A 19,222-nucleotide genomic window follows, 5' to 3' on the forward strand; every position below is an offset into this window, starting at 1 on the left:
TGGTCAGGATACACATGCCATCACATTCCCAAGTGTCCATGATGCTGGAGTCACTGGTGCCCAGCTATTTAAGTCTGATCTTTGGAGAAGCTTAGTCTAAGTTCAGTCCTGGAAGTCTGGTATCAAGCTTTGCATTTTGTTTGTTTTTTTTTTTTTTTCCATTAGAAATCATTTGGAAATGATGCTTTGTTGTGTTGTGTAGCCCTGGCACCGTGGGTTCTTATGCTTAGGACTGAGCCTACGAAGAGGCCAATTTTCTCTTTTGAGGACCAACATTGTGTTTCACCCTTGGTATGTGCTCTGGCTAGTAGTTCATACTGTGGCAACTCAGATACAAATTGACATCAACTCAGAAAGCAAGTGGTTTTTTGGCATTTTAATCTCTTACTTTTTCTAGGTATCCCACACATTCTGGATTCCCCACAAAGGCTCACTGCGCCCACCCAGAAATTTTGTCCAGCCGGAATTTTTTTTACTATTTATATTTGTCTGGATATCTGGAGGCCTATCAACATATTTGTAGCAGCACTGCAGACCTGTCTAGGGGGCATGTGTCCAACAGCAGACATATGGGACTTTGTCCAGCTTTCTCCCAGGCTGTCAGATTTATTGCACGTGCTGAGGCTGGCGGAGACCCAGCAGCTCTTGTACCTCATGGGAGAACAAGGCTTTTCAGACATAGGCTGGGAAACCCAGGACAAAGTATGACAGTGTTGGCTGTGCCAGTCTCCTGGCATTTTTCATCTGGTCTGTACTGGTCAGGTGTGAGGTCAGGGAAAAAATGACCCTACCAGTCATTTGGGTGATGGGATGTGCTATGTCTTTAACTGCTCTGTGGCAAAACCAAGGCTTTGTCCTGCTCCCCAGAGACAGAGAGAGTCCTTTGCTTGGGACGATGTATAAAGCTTGAGGTACCAGTCCAGAGCTAGCTGAAATCAGTGTGAAGCTTTCCACCAACTTCAGTGGGCTTTGGATTAAGCCCTACCTGAGTTATTCCAGACAGTTGATTTATGAGGCAGTCTCAGTGGCAGCCTTGAAGGAGCTGGATGAATGCTTTGCCTTCCCAGCCACAGGGTACATACTGTGCTGGAGTGTCAGGGCTGTTACAGAAATGGATTGCACTTAAGTGACAGGAAAAATCCCATATGTAATTGAAGCACGGGGGATTGACTTTCAACAAGGGAAAAAACAAATACCACCTGCTGCTTCGTGGCTCTTCCTAGACAGTAAAATATGTTCTCTTGAACAAAACCATTGGGTTTTGTCATTTTGATGTTGTAATCGACACTGGAAGAATTTAGCCTGGGGCTGGGTAGAGTGTGTGTGTCTAGAGGAGTGGTGCTTTCTATCTTGCTGATGCACTTTGGTCTGCCACAGTTGCATGCAGCTGCAGTGAAAAACTGAGGTGAAATACTTCTTGAAGTGACAATAGACCTACCTCCTTGACTTCAGCATAATTGAGAGAAAAAATTGGCCCCTTCAACTGTCTAAAGAATAGTTCTTAGGTCAATCTATGTAGCACTTAAGCCTCAGTTTTATGACTGGATGATTTGTCATTGTACCAGCAATGTATTTTCACCTCTCCTTGGTGTTTGTGTTGTTTGGGTTTTTTTTTTGGTTTTTTTTTTTTTTTTTAATTGTACTGGGAAGATGATACAATTTACTTCATTGTCATACCATCATGACTGAACATTTCAGGAAGGTCATTGTCATACTGGTCTCCATTTAGCTGAAGCTTAACTTTGAATCTGAACCACAGTTTTGCCCTGTGTAATGTTCTTCCCTAAGGAACTGCAGGTCATTTCTTGGGGAAAGAGAGGTGTAGGTCATCCTGTTGTAAAAATAGGTCAAAGAGAAGTGGCTATCTAGCATCAAATCATGAATCACTGAAAAGACTCTCTAAATCCATCCTGTAAAATGTCCTGACAGGGGTCACAGTTGTCCTGACTAAAGGGCTCATCTTTTTGCAGACCAATCAGACGTTACTAAATATACCCTAAAAAGGGTATGTGAGTAGGACATACAGAAAAACACTGCCATTAAAGCTGTATAATTCCTCATAAATTATTAAAGGCAGTAGTTAAAGATTCTTTAAAAAAAAAAAAGGAAAAGCATCCAAGGGCTCAATTGCAAACTCCTTCCAGTCTCTCACTTAAACAGTTTTATAGGGCAGTGTGGTTCATATTCTTGGATGTGGGTTGGGGAATGCTCATGGAAATAACCCAGCTTGCAGGTCGGGGATGGCAACAGCCTGCAGCAGGCTTAAAGTCTCCTGGAGTGGTAACTTAATGCAACTTCAGTTAAAAAGAGGACATATGGTTACTTCCAAAACTTATCTTGGTATGACTGAAAAAGGAGTCAAGCGAATTTCAGTCCAGATCCCTGAAGGCGTGTACAGAACCAGAAAGACATTTAACATTTTACTGTTCCTGTTGAGTCTGGTGTAGCTCAAGTAAACATACAAAGGACTGATTCACCAAGTTAAGAAGGTAAATCCAGTAGGGTACATCTTTGCAGGACAATGAGAAGCGTGTTTCTTGTCTTCTGGAGAGGTAAGACAGGACATATTTGTTTCCATAGCATCTAAATGATTCTGGAGAGCCAAAAAGTGTTGTCCTTGTCACCCACAGAAAGTAAATAATTTCCTTTTCCTGTCCAGGATGGTGAGGGTAAGTGTGTGTCCATGTTAGATCAACACTGAATGACCACAAATAACTTTTCAAGGTGCTTCTCATTCCTGCATTGGCATTATCCCTAGTATAGGGTGTACATTAGTAACAAATATGAAACGGTGTTCAGAGTCTAGGAATGAACATAAATGGTTCCTTTCCATTTTTTATTTTTTTTTCTTGAAAGACGGACTTGCCCACTTCTTGTTCCCAAGTGCCTGGTTATATTTTTATTAGAGAGTGTTCAGAGTGCTTCAACTGTGCTTCAATTCAGGCTTGTGTACAGGGAAAGGAGAATATGATCTTAATACAAGTTTTCAACGAGTGCATGTTTAAACATAAGAGGAGCTGGCTGCATATGTGTACCATGTTGTTTCCCAAGGTTCATGTTTTATTTCACAATTGTACTTACCCAAAAGTTCAGTCTCTGTCCTCTTGAGGGCTGTGCCCTTGTCTATTCCAAGCCTCATCTGCTACTAGAACAGAAACTACAGTGGCTTTATGTCTCCACAAACTTCATATATCCTGAAGTTGCAAATATTTTGAAGGTTTCTGTTTGTCTTTCTGCAAAATACTCACCTTCTGATAGAGCTGAGATGTGACATCGTCTGCCCAAGAGTTAAATATTAAGACAATGAATAAATAGGATCAGAAATGCATGAGAGTTGAGAAAAAATTGAAGCACACTTGTTAACCTGTCTCCACAGCTGCCTTGAACTCCAGGACTGACAGGACATATTTGAATTGTTGAGGTGGGTTTGGCCCTTCGCATTGCATTGTCGTTGTGCAGTTCTTGGAGTTCATTCTTAAACCCAGAGGGAAAAGCATGACCCAGTGGCTCATTAAAGCATGCTCTGCTGCAGCCATTCTCAAGTGAGAGTGGATACTACACAAGTCTTTGCTATTGTAGCTTTTCAAATGCCCTGGAGGAAATAACCAAACATATGCAAAGCTTAGTAGAATTTACGGCATAATTTTACAGCTATTGTGTGTTTTTTTCAGATTATATTTTCTTTAACATTGTTGTGAAGAAATGTTTTATAAAAGAAGCTTTGTTCTTCGTAATAAGACGTGTAGAGTATGAACTTTACTGAGCTAAACCAACTGCAATTCATAAGCAGACAACAAAATCAGGTCCTTAGTATTTCATATAGTAATCCACGTATATGTCAAGATCATTCTATAATCTGTGTACTACATGTACTGTACCACCTAAGCTTTTGGGAGGACAGCCCAAATCTAGCACCCAGACAGCTAGCAAAATGCTCCATCTTTAATCCCATTCAGCAGAGTGACAGGTGGGCTTTGGAAACACCAAGGAATTTTGGAAATTCCTGGGTGAGAAGAGAAATCCAAGCCTATAACCACCTACCCACCTACCCACCTACCACCAAAGAGAAGTCTGCCCTTTTTTTCCTACTGTATATTTATGAGCTTTAACTAGTCCTTCATGAACTGGATCTTATTTAAATGCCTAATAAATATGGGCATGGAGACACAGCTTTTGGTGCTCATTATTGACAATTTTAGTGTGCTTGTTTAAAAGAGCACCATGTGAGGAGTAATACAATGCGATATTTTACCATGATTTTCAGAATTGGACCAAAATATACGCATTGCACAAAGAAAATCGTGAGGCTGAAGGAATGTAGCTGATTCAGTACAAGAAGTGTCAGTGGCTTTCCTGCCATGTTTTGTTGAAAAATAACGTCTCTTTAGTATGTTATATGCAAACTGGCAGTACGCAGTCTATTAAGCTACAGTAGCCTGCAGTGCTCTTGCAGCACTGTCCATCTGTCATTGCACCTTCAAACAGTGTAAATCATATCTGCCCTCTGAATTTGCTCGCACAAAAGGCTTGAGATACTTGAAATGCAAAAAAGCTGCATTAACTGTACATTGGCCTAAGGTTGTGAAGGCAGAGAGCCTTCAAACTTCCCATACCAGCCCCAGTGGAGCAGTGTGATGTCTGTGAGTATACCTATGTATGCCCCTTGGAGGCAGACACAGCACCTCAGACTCCCCAGGAGCGTTTTCTGTTCCCTGGTAAGGAGTACTTCAGCCCTCCATGTAGGTTGCCTTCAGTTAACTCCATGAAGCAGAGACCAAAGACACTGTTCTAAACTGACCCAGAATAAAAGAGATTCAGTTCTTCGTCCCTGGTCTACTTTTGTCAGAGTCTTCCTCAGGCAGAACAGTCTCTCACCTTCATTGATCTGGACAGCCAGTATCAGTTGTCAGGAAAACCTCCCAGAGCTGTTTCTAAGCTATTTGTTAGATGCCTAACCCAGTCTCTCTTCTTAGATAAACCCAGTTGATCTGTATTTCTCCCTAGACAGAAAGTATATAATTGAGCTCTCAGCTGCTTGGTCATTTCCCACATGCCTGATATCCAGCTAGCAAAAGAGGCAGGGTTAATTTAATTCATTGTATAAAGAAGCATTCTCAGGCCATAAGGATTGTGTCTACTGCATCACACAAATCCATATGCTTACAAATGAGTTTGAAAATTCTACTTTAACCCTTCTTTTGATTAAATAAGGCCTTATTTTTAATAGTGATGCTCTGCAACAAATTTAATTTAGTTTAAAAAAAAGCAAAAGGAAAGCCATGTTGTTCCCGTACAAAAGCAGTTGGTGGTTGAATACCTTGTCTTAAAAAAAGTTTTAAAACTGTTTTTCAGGTGAGTACATTTGATACATTTATCTGTCATAATATATTCTGTTGGCTGCATGGGCATGTTGCAAGTGGCTGATGACATATATCCTGATTGTTCAGCCTGCCCACTGAGGTAGGTCACACAGGGTCTTGATGCCTTTTTTGGACAGAAAGCCATAAAGTGCTGCTCAGACAGCTGGTTACTTCTCACAGCCCCTGACATGCAGGTTGATTGCTAGTACAGCCCTTCTTGCTGTTGCCTAAGAGGGAAGGTGGGAGCAAAGTGAGCAGGGCTGCCCTGAGCTGCCCTCCTGCCACAGCACCCACACCCTGGCCCCAGGGGCTGAGCAACTACTTATGAGTAGAGCATCTGGGGACAGACTTGGGCTGGTGGTCCTGAGCCCAGAGAGCTGCTCTGCATATGTGGTGACACAACACTGTGTCTGGGGGAGGTATTAAGGTGTCTGGGGGAGGCTGCTCCGAAGGAGAGCATTGTCAGTGTTTAGTTTGCTCTTTTGCCCTGAATGGAAGAGAGTAACTAGAAACAGCCTCTAAACCCACAGCTTTCCAGACTTGGATGGATATGATCCCCTAGTTGTTAGATTGCAAAGCCTTTTTCTCAGGGAACAAAAACACTGCTGAATTTGTTGCTTAATTCTTCAGGGCATTCTGGGCTCAGAATGGTAGAAGCTATTAGGCACGATAGAGACTGAAGTTATTGCCCAGCTGTAAGACTGTCTAAGGAGTGACATGAAAATAAATTTAGCCAGTGTGCTCCTAGGAACATCTGCTTCTCAGTGTGAGTTTGCATTTTATTAACGTCTTTATGATCTAATATCTTAAATTAAACCAGATAATCAGAATATTAGATTTCCCTTTAAAAAAGCTTGGATAAATTGGTTTGCAGGGATAATAGATTAAATAAAATCAAACGCTAACAAGTTTTACACACAAATAAGCAAAGTATGAAAACACTATCAAATTGCTGTCAGCCTGGGTAAAGTCATCCTTTTACAGCTCAGTTGAAAGAACTACGGTGGGAAAATGTGATTTGCAAATAGAACTCCAAACTGATTTCAACTTGCAGAAGCATCTCATTTGGTGGATTAGCTTCTGCATTTTTGGCTTTGTGCCCTTAATTAGTTTTTAATTATTGAAGATAAATTTTTATCGGCAGTTTTATTTCTCTCATCATAACCTACTTATTAGTTCATGCTAAACAAGGAAAATCCTTCTCGCCAGAAGATTATTCTTGTGTGATCAAGGTGTTTCATAGAATAAAGTCATTAGGTGACTGTGCTTCTTGGTCAACTTAATTCATCAGCATGCAGCTCTAGAAATATTCCTGACCAGAAATAAGGTCAGTGGGCAACTACTCCTTAGAAAAGAAGTCTAATGACAGCGCAGTCCCTGGGAATGCTGGCCTGCAGCCTGACCAGAGGGGTCAAGTTAACAGAAGCAATACAGCTACAGATTAGAAGGAGCAGTATTTGTGCCAGTGTTGCAGCTGAGCCCTTCTCTTCCTGGGAAGCAGCAAGGGTGATGGGAAGTGGAAAAGTAGAGCAGCATGCTCTTTTTTTCACTTATCGGAAAGTGTAGACTAGTGGGTAGTGTATGTGACAGTTAAAGGTTAGCTTCATCTTGGTTGACATTAAGGAAATATAAATACATGTTTTTCTCCTCTTTACGTGAAAACCCGTTGATTGGTCCAAATAAACTTGCTTAATGGTCTTTACTGGATAGTCTGTTGAATAAAAGGCCAGCAAGTTTGTCATGCTGACATAGAAAATCAACAGCAAGTTGTGACTGTCTTTTGGTTTGAGTTGTTTTTTTCCCTGTCATTTGCTGAAAACATGCCTCAGTTTCCTTTAAGGCAGCTCGTGACCCATTTTTGATGCGGACATTTTTTAAACCAGCAACAGGGACTGCTCTGGTAAAGGTTATCTTCTAGGCAGACTGTGTTCTTGTGCTGAGACCGTGAGAGAAGTGCTGAAAATTAGTACTCAAAAGCAGAGCTTCTTCAAAAGTCTGCTAAAGTTGCTTCTCCATACTGCTACTTACCTCTTCTGCTAGCTTGAGACAACATCTTGGTATACAAACTGATTCACTTGAGCCAGCACTCCGTTCTTCGTGAGCCCTCTTTGTATGATTTAAACCTGATGTATATAGTGGTAAATTTTTAAGTCAATTAAATGCACACAGGGGAAAGTAACCAAATTACCGTGACTCAATTTACTGCTTGTCAGCCAAACCTCTTGCAAAATTGGTCTTATTGTGAAACAACACAGGAGGGTAAGCCCAGTCATGCTGGAGGTTGGACTAGATGATCTCCAGGGGTCCCGTTCAGCCCTAACTATTCTGTGATTTGAACTGGGAGGTTTACATTGATTTACTGCACTTGGTTTCAAACCAGGTTTGAGGTAAACTTTTGCTACTTCTGTGCAGAGACAAGGACTCTGTAACTGTGATGAGGTGCTTTGGTGCTGGACTCCCTGACGAGTAATCTCTGTTGATCCTCACTTTCCATGCAAATCCTGCTTCTTCCTATAGCTGCTTTTGTTTCTGCTGTTAACTTGGCTCTGTGGAGGGATGGGAGGCATAGATAATAATAGACAGGGAGGCTCAGACATTGATCTACCTTCAGTGCCTTAATGTTACATGTTGTATGGGATCAGGTACAGATCAGGGGAAGGCTGGCAGAGTCAGCCAATCACTACTGCTATTCCCGCTCCCGGCAGCTGAATTCCTTGGACTATTACGCTTCAAAAGTGAATAGGGAGAGACTAGAAAGAAAAATCTAAGCAGCATCACTTTTAAAATGAGAATAGCACTGCAGAAATGATTGGAAACATATACAGTTACTTGTTCACAAGACCTACAGTTTCTTACCACAAGACAGCTTAACTCGTAGAAATACGTCTTTTGGGCTTGGGGGTGGGGAGGATGTTTTTGTTGAGCAAAATTCCAACAAGCAGACAGTGCTAACAAGCTGGTTTCATAGTGATAGGCAGAAAATCAGATACTCTGTGTATCAATCCTGAGAATTTCTGAAAGTCAGTGTTATAATACAGTGTTGAGAAATAAATAGGGCTGAAGTTGAGCGGAACGCTTACTTAATATAAAGAACAAAACTTTTTCCTTCTGTGTTTTTTAGCAGAGAAAAGAAGATAAGTGGTATAAATGGCTTTTAGTGAAATGGATCTTTTGGGAAGAGGAAGAAAAAACCAGCCAACAAACCTCATAAATTTATTTTTAACCTTCAAGTGAATTCAAAAACTTCTAATCAAAACCTAGCAATCAGATTTTCACAGAAATGCTTACAGTTGAAAAGTAAACCACCACGAAAGGCTGCCTCCACTCCTTGCACTTAGTGCTTATCATCTTGTCAAAGGACCAGAGCACAATAGAGACTGGAGAGGAAAACCCTTTTCATGATCCATGTGCAGATGATTTTTTTGTCCAAGTGCACTCTTGTGAGATGATTATACCATTGCATCAGTATGTCACATCATGCCATCCCTCGAGATGAAGTCCTCAATGTTCAGTCTGTTTTCTCCCTTTTTCCCCTGGAGAAAATGTTTATGATTGGTTGGAAAGGAAAAAAAAATCGTGTATTTCCACAGGAATAGCGTGACTGTAGTTTCTTTAGAATAGGTTTCTCTTACTAGCCTGTAATCACCAAGCTGAGCAGTCCTCACAGCTTTTTCGAGTTCGTATTCAGCACATACAAAACGACAAGCTTTTTTTGGGCAGTGTTACTCAGATCATTCCCGAGATTCTCCAGCAGCTACTACTTCAGTGTCTTAATAAGGCAGCACCATAGCTGGGAAAGACAAGGAGATGGCTTTTCTAAACACTGGCAACACATGGATTCCTTTTATGGTCCAGCTTGCACAGTGGGGTATTCCTCTGAAGGTCAGCGACACGGATAACAAAATGCTTCCACTGCAGCTAACTTTTTCAGTGCAGGCATCATGTGTCTGGTGCCACATGTTCAGGCTATTCTGAAAAGGAGAAGGAAATATTTGGGTAGGGAAGTACAGAAAGAGGGGAAAAAGCAGAGCCTGAAGTGCTGTGTATTTTGTATCGATGATATTGCTGCGCTCACTGGGGCTGCAAGATGTATTTGTGACTGTCACACAGAGAATGTGTGTGCATGTGCTGGGCTGATATTTCATGAACAATGCCCCCAAGAAATGCCTCTATAGGGTTTCAGGGTTCAGATTACCCCACAGCAATACCAAGGGCAAATTTTCATGTCATGGCTACGAATGTGGCTTTTCATTCTCCCAACAAAATGGGACAGAGTTCTAATGACCTTTTCAAGCCAGTGAGTTATGATAGCTGGAGGGTTTGTCTGTGATGGAATGCCATAAGATGAACTTGTTTAAGGAAAAGGTTTAATTCTGCCTGCCTTCCCCTTCTCCCTTGTATGAGCTAGAGAATCTTTTCTCTCATTAGCATGTAATCATCTTAGACTGGAGGGTTGCTTAAGTTGCTTCAGGGCTACGGTCTTATTTCTCACCAAAATTTTTCATGGAATGATTGAGTCATTTCAATATTCTAACAGGAAAGAACATATTGGTGGTTAAATTAATATGAGAAAACCTCCTACTAAGTAATGAAAATATTACCATGTTTTGTCAGGCCTTAATATATGTACAGGATATACATAAATTGAATGAAGAAAATATATCTTCAAGGTAAACCAGAAATGTTTAGGCAAATATAATGGACCTGTAATCTAATATTTTGTGTACTGTAATCTAATTTTTCATCTTGGAGACCAGGAATGACTTTTCTGTCACACATCCATCCTCATTTATTTATTGGTTGTTCTTCCCTCAACTTGGGCTGTACCCTGTCATCGGTTTTTAAGCCAAATTCTAATTACTAATATGGTACCTATTAAACTGTGATGATAAGGAAAGACTTCATCTGTGTCACCAGCTCTGACACTTTGAGTAAAGAGAAGTGCTTGAGGGTGTTGTTTTGGTGACTCACATCTTTTAAGTCTAACTTTCTTCATCTGTTTCCCTGTTACTTTGCTGGCTCCATCCCGATTTCACCTATCATGCTCACATCATACTTACAATGAGATCCTGATGTACTGACTTTGATATCATTATAGGTCTTGCATGCTTATGGTTATGCTGACTTTGTAGAAAATGTGACTTCTCAGTCTGTTGGCTGCAGGATTTTGCTGGATATAATATCTTGCTTTGAGGCGATAAAGGCATAAATACACAGAAGTGGAGTAAACATCACAAAACATGCAGTTTAGCTGATGAAAGCTTTTAAACTCCTGTCAATGCTTGCAGATAACAGAAGAACTCTGAAATTCAAGCAATTATTAATGAATATGTTTTAAATCAAGATAGATCTAGGAGGAAGGGGTTGGCTGCCAGTTAAACTCAGAGGACCCATTTAACAGACTATGTCATACCTTCATAGCTATTCAGAATGAATCCTCTTTTCAGTGCTTGTGCACTTTTAGTGATTACTCTGGGTTTAAGAGATTGGCATAACTGAGGGCAGAGAGAATCTGTCCTGTCCTCATTATACTGCTGGAAGAAAATACTGGTAAGATGTCTTGGTGACTAAAAATTACTCTTCTGTCACCAGCCCATCTTCATTTATTTATTGGTTGTTCTTCCCTCAACTTGGGCTGTATGTACCCTGTCATCAGTCTTTAAGCCAAATTCTTTATAAAAGCCAATAGGGAGTCCTGCGCAAAGGGAAATGACATAATGTTGCCCTTTGGTCCTACCTACAGAGAAGCAGACTTGGGGGAACATATGCATTTTCCTTATTACCAAGCACTGAATTTACAACATGTGTTCATTTTCTATCGACATCCGGCAGCTACCTCATATATTGTAAATTGTATTCAAGACAATTGTTTTTAATAAAAATATTCTGAATGTTGTCTTTATTTGGATTACGTGTCGCAAATGTTGTTGTTCAGTACTCAGAGGTAAAGAATTTTAATGGGCAACACTGGGTGTTGGTAGCCAAAAATATTTCCTTGTCCCACTGGAGTACATGATTTTGTAGGCTGCTGATTTTTACACCAGCAGTAACTGCATTTTGCTAGAGATATGTGTCTATAGTTTGTAAAACACTTTTGATAGAGAAGATGCTTCTGCAAATATAAGCTATTATCATGTGAACTGTCAGGTTTTACAGGAAATGGGTTTCTCTGTTCATGGCCTACTTATGTGGTGCCTTCAAGCTGTTCTGCAGCACAGGATAAACAGAGTTGCAGAAGGGGTTTAAAATTAACTTTTTTTTTTAATAGGACAACCTCTTTGCTAGTTAGAATTTAGACTCTTTAAACCTTAAATACTTAATAAGATGAACTAAGGATTTAAGCATAAACATAAAGAAATCTGTCCAGAGTAGATTGCTTGAAAGGTAGATGAAGGTGATTCCTTGTGTTGGGAATAGTAGTGTCATTTTTACTGCTTTTACTCCTTTCTTTAGCACTGTAGAGCCTCTCATAATGTAAGCTGCTTTATACATTCCCATCCTCAGAGCATTGGAGATCTTGTCAATTATTTACTTGTCAGTTATTTACTCCATGTAAATCCCTCCATCACCCTTGTAATGTGGTAGTGCTGTTGCTTTATCTTTGCCAATAGGGGGTGATGAGGGACTCAATGGCACAGCCAAAAACCTATCAAAGGGTATGTATGAATGCTTTGTGCTTGCTTGTTTTTTTATTAGATCTTCTCCAAGCTGCAGCTGCAGAGTTTGGAGAATGATGTAGAAATCACCCAGGCCCAATGTGCAGGCCATCTTTAGAAGGAGAAGCCATGAAAAGAAGCTTTAGTTATAGACTTCAGACGTCCTCCTCCATAAGTTTTAAGCTCTATGGAGGTTTGCCCACCTCACTTACACTTGATAAGAACTCTGTATATTTTATTGGAGGGAAAATTGTATACAGAGCCATTGCTTATCTCTACCACTCACTGTGGACTCTGGGGTGTTGATAGGGAGATACTGCAGTGCATGTGCTGATGATTTCCCCTGGCAAGGGAGGATATGATTAGGTTGGCAGCCTGATAATCTTGGACTTACTGACTGTTGGGTGGCTGACACTGAGATGGCATGAGCTGATTTGCATAGGATTCAGGGTTTTTATGGAGCAACTCTGTACTTAATTCAATAAACGCTTTCAGAAGCTGGAGAGGAGTAACAGCACCTCCTTGTAGCCCCTTTCTACTGGATTTTTGGACATTTCACCTGGCATAGGTTTTGTTTAAGAGCAGACTGAAGAGGCTTTCAAATGCTTGTGCAAGCTTTAGAGTCACATCTTGAAAGGCCAATGGATAGGGTACTTTAATATGTTGTGGAGAGTCTGTGTGAGAGAAGGACGTGGAAGACATCTGGAGACTTGTTCTGGCCAAAACTAACAAACATAATGCTTATTTTTGGGGAAAGCAATCAGAAAATAGGGCAGGAGCAATACCAGATCCTTTGACTGAAGGTACCCTTCTGCCATTTGTGCACTGGATTCCTCACCTGGGATAGCAGCTATGGCCATATCAGATTAATAATTTTTCCTTGGATTTGTTTTCTGCTGGTTTGTTTTTTTTTTCCTTAAACCAGAACCACATCCCTGTTTCTTGCAAATGTGCCTTTATCATCATAGGTTTAGGTTGTCATAACATATTTTACTTCAAGCTCCATCTTTAATCACTTAGTGGCAGACCTGGGGCCATGTCTCAGTCACAGGACCACATCATCTCTCTAAGGCAGAGAACAGCTGTGAGCTTTCTTACAGAACAGCCTGCTCTGCAGTTTGCTTGCAAGCTGCATTTTGGGCGTTTCATAAACTAGGGCAAATGCTACTTCACCTTATGAGTCTCAAAAGACATAGAACCGCCTGCAGTCTCGTTTAGGCAGAAGAGGGGAATGTGGCAGTTGAGCCTGTACATTTAGTGAATGTTGGGAACAGATAACAAATTAAGATTTCTAGGGGAAAAAAAATAGGTTGCTTATGTAACTCATAAGCAAACTCCATTTGCTGGACTTCCTCCTCTCTAGCCTCCTTCCCTATTATTTATCAATTAAATATGTTGGTAGTAGTGGGCTGCTGACCACAGAACTGGGGAGAGGATGGGATAATAGTTGTTATCCTGTTCCAAAAGCCATGATATTGGATACCAGAAAGAATGAGAGTCAGATGTAGATGATGCTGTTGAGTTGCCATTGGTAGAGAACAGAATGTACTGTACTTTTCAGCTATGGTTGTTACTGTGTCTAAAAGCATATACTATGACTGAAATATGGATGTCAGCCTGTAGCACTTGTGTGATTTATTGGCTCCTCATTATGTCACTAAACTGAGGGCAGTAGATTAGACTACCATTAAAATTCCATGTCTCAAACCAGCTTATTTTGCTGCACAAACCTTCCTCAGCTTCCACTGAGAGTTCCATGCAAATGAAGTCTTATCATTCAGGCATTCAAAGGTGCCTGTTTGCTATTCCTTCTGTCAGCAAAATTTTTATTGATTTCATCATTACAAAAACTGGATGAAATGCTTGTATACTTGTTTTTCGTGAAAACCTGTATGAGTAGAAGCTTTTGGTGATGGGGAGCTAAAAAAGTATGCTGAAAACTGAGAAAGTTTATCCCAAACTCTTTTTCACAAATGAAACTGAGAGGGAGAGGGGAAAAGTTGTACATTTCCTTCAAGGTGACAGTGAGTGGCTCTGGTTTTCTCCAGATGGAGAACACTCTCTGAAGTGGTAGATTACTCCATTAAGAAATAAGGGTAGAGGCCTTGCATTCCAGTACTGAGCTGTGAACCTGGTGTCCTGAGAGGACTGGGATGCAGGGCAAAATGGTGTTTCTGGAGGCGGGCATAGGATGTTATCATGTGAAACTTGTGCTGCTGCAATGTGAATTGCTTTGTTGCTTGGCTCCTCTCCTCTGCATCAACTAAATCGTGCTTAGCAACTCCACTTTTGCTGCTCGTTGTATTAAACCTCAGATCAGTTTTTTTTCAGTACTATTTGGAGCCACAAATTGGAAACCGGCACCAAATATTTAAATTAAATGTGAACTTGAAACTAGTTTAAGCTGTTATTCATTTAATGAACTGCAATTCAGTCCAAATAATTACTTTTAAAAGTCTTTTTTTAATTCAAATCTTAACTTGAATTGAAGGAGCCAAACTGAAACCAAACCAAAGCTGAGCTGAAAAATATACATTAGTTGAACTTTATGATCAGAACTGTGTTGCAAATTCGCTTACATATATGCAGTGAAGGGAAAGACCTCTGCTCTGAAATTCTTGCAGTCTTAATTAACACAGGATGTGCACAGCTGATTGACAGTGAAATGGCAGAACATGCAGTTAGGCAATTACAGACAACACAAACTGTGGTTACAACTCATCAATTAAATGTGGGTGGAGTCATTAGCAAACGTGACCCAGACACGGTGATTGCACTGAAAGACAAGCTTTATAGAGAGATCTGAAAAGGGTCAAAGCAGGATCTCTCTCACCTACCTTTATACTCCAAGATGTAACTGCTTACCTGAGACCAGGAGATAAAGAGAAGGATTCAGTTCCTGGCAGGGAGTTAAGGTGGGCTATTGGTCACCCTGTTAGACCCATCTAATGTGACACATGCATTTTATCAGCTACAGGTGGTGGGGTCCCTTATCTCTACTCATCACAGGTCTACCCTGCCCTGAAAAAAAACATACTAGCAGTGCCTGCAATCTGGTATCACACGTTATCTCAGTGAAGCCTCCCATGGATTTCAAGAGTATATTCACAATTAATTCTTTTGCCTAGCTTAAAGCTGAAGGCAACCAAAACAGGAAGAATATAGGTTGGCAAGTACTGGGATTGATCAGACCAATTAGTCTGATCTAGAGAAAAGATTTAAAAATGGAAGAACAGACTAGAAAGAAGAATAAATTTTTAAAGCATCTCCTGTGAATTGAGTTGCTGGCACATGACTCTGAGCCAGGTGGTTTCCCAGTGGTGCAGGATTTTATCCATGGTGGGGAGGTCCTAACACAATTCCTCCCTGGAGCCTGGCTCCAGGCTCTTGGTGTGTTAGAGCTCCTGAACAACCAAGCAGGGGCTGAGAAACTTGCACACTCTTTATTTCAGCTCAGCACCTGGCCTTCCTGATGCTTAGGTGTTGGCCTTTATTAACATAGGTATTTGGCCTGTGATAAATGTACCAAGGGTTTTTTAATTCCCCTCCTTGAGTGCTTAAAGCTCCATTATCACTATCCAGGAAAGCCATGTTTAGACTGAGTTGGGAACAGGTACCAATAAGGTTAGCTGACACAAGACCAGTTTATTTTCAATTTTAATAGTTCTTTAAACGGGTCCTGCATTAGTATATAGCTCCTTTGTTGGAATAAAAATCTTTCTTGGAGGCTACCAGACAGCTATAAATAGCTGTCGTGAGTATTTATGATGAGGATAATCTCAGGAGAAGGTATTTTTAACTTTGCACATTGTTTAGAGTAGGAAATTCTTTTAATGCCCTCTTTTTCCATTCTCAGTGCCATAAGCTTTTCCCCACCCGCTCTTATGATGTGTGCCTTGCCCTTTCTTTCTCTCTCTCATTTCCTTTAAGGTTCAAAGTTATAACCAATCTGCTCCAGAGGCAGACTTGAGTTTATTTCTTTTTTTTAAGGAAAATGCTAACTTTGGCCTTCTGTGACTCTGTGGGAATTCAGTTCATTTCATGGGGCTATCAGAATGTAAATGAGATATCTTACTAGACTGTCACTGTAAATTGGGTAATGAATGAGCACTTTATTTCTCTTGCACGTGGAACTAATGTGCTTGTTAGAATAACAGTTGCCAATCTATTTTATACTCCCACAGAAAGTATTCCACTGTTTTTGGCAAGTTTGTGAGAGCTGCTACTTGTACCAATACTCAAGTTAATGCTGAACTGAAAAAAAAAAGTATTATGCTGAATTATACTGGTTAGTTAAAAATATGGTTCCCAGCAAAGCCTGTTCTCACACAAGTCAATAAATAACTGCAATCTACAAAATTGTCAAATATGTGTTAACTTGAGAGAAAGTGCTGTGTAGACTATGGGCCAGATTAAAAGCAGGTAGAAACCAGCACAATTTGAAGTGCAACTTTTGAAAGAAGTTGACCTGTTAACACTTGTGCAATCTAGTCAGGCCTTTTTTTTTAGTTTTCCAAGATTGTTTTTAATCTTAAAAGGGACTGACACATGCAAAGCCTAACAGTTAATTAGAATTAGATAGCTTCTAGATAGGGGAAGCCTAGATTGTCTGTATGAAGTTTTAGTAGATTGACAGCTAAAATTAGGTGAAATACATCCTGTCTAGCAAGTCAGATTCTAAAATGTATTTCAGTACCTTGTGAGATTGTCTTTGAAGTCTCTGATCTCTCATGGGACTCAGCAGAAGACAATCTGCATGCTCTTGAAAATGTGATCCAAGCTCCCTGCTACTGCCAGCAGCCCCAGAGCATCCTTTTAGCCATATGAGGTGATGTTTTGGGGTTTTTTGAAGATGGAAGATGGACGTTTCAAGCCTCTTTTTCTCTGCACGCTAGGTAAATATAGGATTTGTGGCCTGTAACCCACCCGCCCTTGTTTGTAAAATGGTGCTCTTGCCTTCACGGGAATTATATTTGAGCTTTTGGCAGCTCACGTTACTGTTAATTTCACTATTATATTTGTGTTTACCACATAAATATGTAGGTAGATGTATACACAGAGCCTGCAGGTTTGAAACGCTGATGTGTTGGAGGCCAGGGCTAGTGGCCACAGAGCCCACTTACTGCAATAATGGTTAAAGAAAAGGAATTGGCAAGTGTGGTGTGTTCACCTCAGCCAGATGCTGGGTGCCCACCAAGCTGCTCCATGATTCCCCTTCCCAGCTGGACAGGGGAGAGAAAAATAAGATGGAAAATGACTTATGGGTTGAGATAAAGCAGTTCAATAAAGCAAAGGTGGAAGCTCGCGTGCGCAAAAGCAAAGTGGAAAATAACAAGGTTTATTCTCTAGTTCCCGTCAGTGAGCGATGGCCGGTCAGGTCCTGGGAAGTTGGGCTTCAGCACCGTGTAATGGTTTTTTAGCAGGCAGCCATTGGGAACAATGAATGCCCCCTTTTCCTTCTCCTTTCCTTAGCTTTTATGTCTGAGCTTATGTCACATGGTATGGAATATCCCTTTGGTTAGTTTGGGTCAGCTGGCCTACTCATGACCCTTCCCAGGATCCCTCCCTCAGCTGCGGAAGGAGTGGTTACATCATTGATGCTGTGCTCAGCAGCAGTCAAAACACTGGTGTGCTATCAACAGCTTTCTAGCTACCAATGCAAGGCGTAGCAATGTGATGGCTGCTGTGGGGAAATGAACTCCATCTCAGCCAGACCTAACACAGGAAGACAGGAAAACTCACACAAAACCTGCTCAGGGAAGAGTGCACCTTGATTTGGCCTGCTGAGTGAGCAATGTCACGTTCACAAAGATCAGGGCTTAATTTCCCATCTTTAATGTTGTTTGCTTGGAGAACAGAAGTTATTAAACATTGTTATTAAACAGAAAGTTTGGCCTTTATAACTGTGTAAATGTTAGGGAAACGTGGTTGCTGCTTGGTGACTGGCGAGAGGTTGAGTACTCAGACACACCTTGCTGGAGGAACTGAAGTACCTTTCAAGCAGATCCATGAAAGGACCTTCTGCTCAAAGGCAGCTGATGACCTACCTCATGCAGATTTTTGTAGTCTTGGAAGTTTTTTGCTAAAAACCGTCAACAATCCACCTGGACAAGAGCAGCTCTGGGAAGTACAATAGGGAGTGTGCAGTAGGCTCAGCTACACTGGGGGAACTCCTGCCCTACGCAGGTGAAATCCAGGGGAAATAGCAGCTGCCAGACAGAAGCAGGACTTGGTTTTGTGCCTTATTCCAGGGTCAGCACCAGCCATGTCATTCGAGCAGGGAGGCCAGAAACCATTGGAAGTCAGCTAGAAAAAAGCTGATGGACTGCAGCCACACTGATGTCTTCACTCTCAAGCCAAGATGGCAGGGTGTGTTCTGAATGGAAGTTTTCTGCATGTACCATAGCCTTGATTGAGACGCAGCTTTGCTGAGTTAGCTTGCAAGGGTGCCAGGTGTAATGAGTCCAGGAAAACCTGGCTGCAAACCACCAGGTTTCTTACATTCTCATTTTATGGGATATAGTCAAATGATTTCTTTCACAGTTACCTTGCCTATCTTATCTGATGAAACTGTGGCTTTATTTGATCTTCATATTTTTCTCCTTTCTCTGTTGTCTAGAATGTGACTAGATCAAATTTCCCCCTTCTGTCATGACCATTAGTAATTTAATTTTTTTTTTACATGAAGATTTTTTTCAAAAATAAAATCATTCCCAGGCTGTAGTTACATAATATTCAAGGTCACAGTAATCATAACAAAATCTGCCTTGCTTAGTAGGACTGTGCTCATGGAAATGAAAATGCCTCAGCAGGATTTTTTGCAGGATTTTGCTGCAAAACACATAGTTCATGAGACTTGATCCATGAAAGATGATGCCACTTTTAGGCTCATTGTATTGAGCTGTTTAGTATCTTAAATTTTTTAGCTGTGAGGTAGAAGTAAAAAGCATTTGGGCCTCTTCTGTCAGAGAAACATTGTAACTGCAGAACTTTTTGATATTGCTATTCTATGAATATTCTAAGTGGCTTTGAATCCAAAGTGGCATATAATTAAAACTTAGCATGTATATAGGTGTACAGGGTATTCCCAGAGATGTTTTGTATTATCATTCCTTGTGTTCTTCCTGTTTCCTCCCTTGTGTCTTCTCAGCACCACAGCCCTCCATCTCTAGTTCACAGTTATCCTCACAGGTATTATTCATGTCA

At 40.9% G+C, this 19,222-nt stretch overlaps 2 protein-coding genes across 2 annotated transcripts in view; one reads left to right on the top strand and one right to left on the bottom strand.

Moving 5' to 3' along the window:
• LOC113975574 (aldo-keto reductase family 1 member B10-like) overlaps positions 1-19,222 on the bottom strand; it is a 307,380-nt gene that overhangs the window by 211,600 nt on the left and 76,558 nt on the right. The window lies entirely within an intron of this gene.
• Positions 1-19,222, top strand: part of CALD1 (caldesmon 1) — a 98,277-nt gene that overhangs the window by 4,006 nt on the left and 75,049 nt on the right.

This window comes from Neopelma chrysocephalum, unplaced genomic scaffold (assembly GCF_003984885.1).
Source record: "Neopelma chrysocephalum unplaced genomic scaffold, ASM398488v2 Primary Assembly neopelma1_139, whole genome shotgun sequence".
NCBI classification, from domain to species: Eukaryota; Metazoa; Chordata; class Aves; order Passeriformes; family Pipridae; genus Neopelma; species Neopelma chrysocephalum.